This window comes from Triticum aestivum, chromosome 3A (genome assembly GCF_018294505.1).
Source record: "Triticum aestivum cultivar Chinese Spring chromosome 3A, IWGSC CS RefSeq v2.1, whole genome shotgun sequence".
NCBI classification, from domain to species: domain Eukaryota; kingdom Viridiplantae; phylum Streptophyta; class Magnoliopsida; order Poales; family Poaceae; genus Triticum; species Triticum aestivum.
In genome coordinates this window covers 136850522-136853137 of record NC_057800.1, presented here as the reverse complement: position 1 = coordinate 136853137, position 2616 = coordinate 136850522, and positions in this window count along the sequence as shown.

Here is a 2616-nt window from a genome sequence, read left to right as displayed (position 1 = left end):
ACACACACCCGGAGTAGATGCCCGCTGGAGGAAAAGGTAATAATTTAGGTAGTCAATGTTCAGTCGATTAGGTCGGCCAACCCCATATTCCGGTTTCTATGGCCCGCAAGCTCGATCTTTTTCTCTTCCTCCTCCATCTCTTCTACTCCTGCTCCCTCTTCACTCTCTTCATAATGCAACAACTCCTCCACCCGCACCTCTTCTCCCCTTTTTTCTCCATTGCTAATTTTTTTCCAGCTGAAGGTCGCGTGGCTTACCTCCATGAATGACCCACGGCTAAGAAGTTGTTATGGAGGGATGGATGGTTCCGAGCTTGCCCGACTGGGCTCCGGCAATACAAATTTGCCATTAACGAGCCCATATTGGTGAGGGCGAAATTTTCTGAACATTGTTGTGATGTTCCAACACGCTGCAAGCGTATATGATGTTTTTTCCTGCGATGGAAGTATATACGGTGAGTTTTCTTGTGACGGAAGCGTGTATGATGTTTGTTCTATACATGTGAGAAATATGTTGCAATGATTATGGACGACAATTGGAAAGGTCAAATTTGTATATGCTGCAAAGTTTGTTAACAGTTATATGCATGTTCTTGTATATATACTTCCTCCCTTCCTAAATATAAGTCTTTGTAGAGATTTCACTATGAACTATGTACGAAACAAAACGAGTGAATGTGTATTCTAAAATGCATTATATACATCTATATGTGATTCATAGTAGAATCTCTACAAAGATGTATGTTTAGATAGAAAGAGGGTATGTTGCATGCATTCTGCTTTTCATGTTCTAATATGCACTAGTTAAAGAAAGAAAGATCACGGAAACTCCTGTCCATCCAAATACCTCGCGAGGCTGCGCAACCGAAAGACGCGAACAAGACACGTGTGGGCGGTAACCACCCTTCCCGCCAGCACCATGCATGTGCCAACGCAGAATCAGGATCCATCCGAAAATCCTTCTCCTCAGGCCGATCCGGGGTTAGGAGCTCGAGATCCGACCAAACACCCAAAACAAAACTCCAGCCTCCGTCCGGGCCACCGCCGCCCACCGTCGACGTGTAGGTCTCGATCGATCGCCCGCCCGCCCGCGCAACCACTGCATGCCGCCACGACGCAGCAACCGGGACGCCACCGCCGATCAAATCCGATGCCCTCGGCCGATATCCCATCATAATTCTGCCCCGCGCGGGCTGCCGATGCGGGGCAGGGGTCGTCGTCTCCGGAGAACACGAGTCCGCCCCCGAGATCACGCGATCGAGATCAGGGACAAGAGCATGCGTACGTGTGCGACAGGGACGCGACCAGCGGCGGAACCCCGGCCGGCCGGCACATGGGCCGCCGAATCGTTGCGGATTAATCTAGTCCGACTACGCGAACCCGGCCGGAGTATTTACCTAAGCTAGTAGGAGTAGCATAGTGCCGCGGCACTCAACCACCGTCGGGTTCCCCGGCGCCGGCTGTCCACTTGTGCACGATCAGCGCGCGTTCGTGATTCATGCATGAACCGTCGGCGTCGTTTACGGTTTACTACTCGATCAGGGGTCAACTTGAATACCCAAGGGCCAAGGTCAGTTGTATAAACGAAAACAAACAAACAGTGCTCGAATGCTCGATCAAGGTTTCGTTGAGGGGAAAAGAAGGATACTGGTACTCCCTCCGTTTCTTTTTACTCTGCATATAAAATTTGGTCAAAGTCAAGCTGCATAAAGTTTGACTAAATTTATATAAAAAAATATGAACATCTACAATACTAAAACTATATGGTATAAACGTACATTTTATAGGGCATCTGATAATATTGATTTCAAATTATGAATGCTTATATTTTTTAATATAAAGTTGGTCAAACTCTATAAAAATGACTTTGATCAAACTTTATATACGGATTAAAAAGAAACGGAGGAAGTACTACCACTACTTGGCCAGCAATTAGCAGGTAAATGTCCTCCGTTATGCATGATGACAATTCTGATGTCTAGCTTGGACTTGGAGGAAGATACGGAGTATGTAGTGAAGAAATGTTTGGTTCGGCAGCAATTATGCCCCGGCGTGCCCTCTGTAATAAGCAATTTGCACGATTAAAATGGCTTCACGAAACTTCACCGCGAAAGAAATCAGCTGATGGAGCGGCCGGTGTATTTCGGCCTGTGCCCAGCCTATAAAAGCATCTACAGCCGGGTCCTCCAAGCCCGCTTTAAACGTCTTGATGGACAGCTCGGTCACAAAAATTCAATTCATACGGGTTTTTCAAATGAGCCTCAAACGTCCGGACTGATTGGCACACCTCATATCCGTCAAAATATTAGATGGATATGAGGGTGTCAATGCACATCCACCACGTTGGACCTGATGGCCTTATCCCATCTTAAATTGCATCAAATCCATCAAACCCTTCCTCCTTCTCCCGCCTTCCTCCTATCTTTCCCACGCTCGAGTCCTCATCGTCTGCCACCCTTGGTCCCCATCCTCACCACCGGTCCAGATCCTCTGCCCTAGATGTCGTCCAGCCCGTCCCTGACCACCGTGATGGAGACTGCGTCCGCCTTGTCTGTTGGCGTCCCGTCCTCGGCTCTGTCGTGCAAGGCGGAGAAAGCCGGCCGGAGGATGCGGCAAC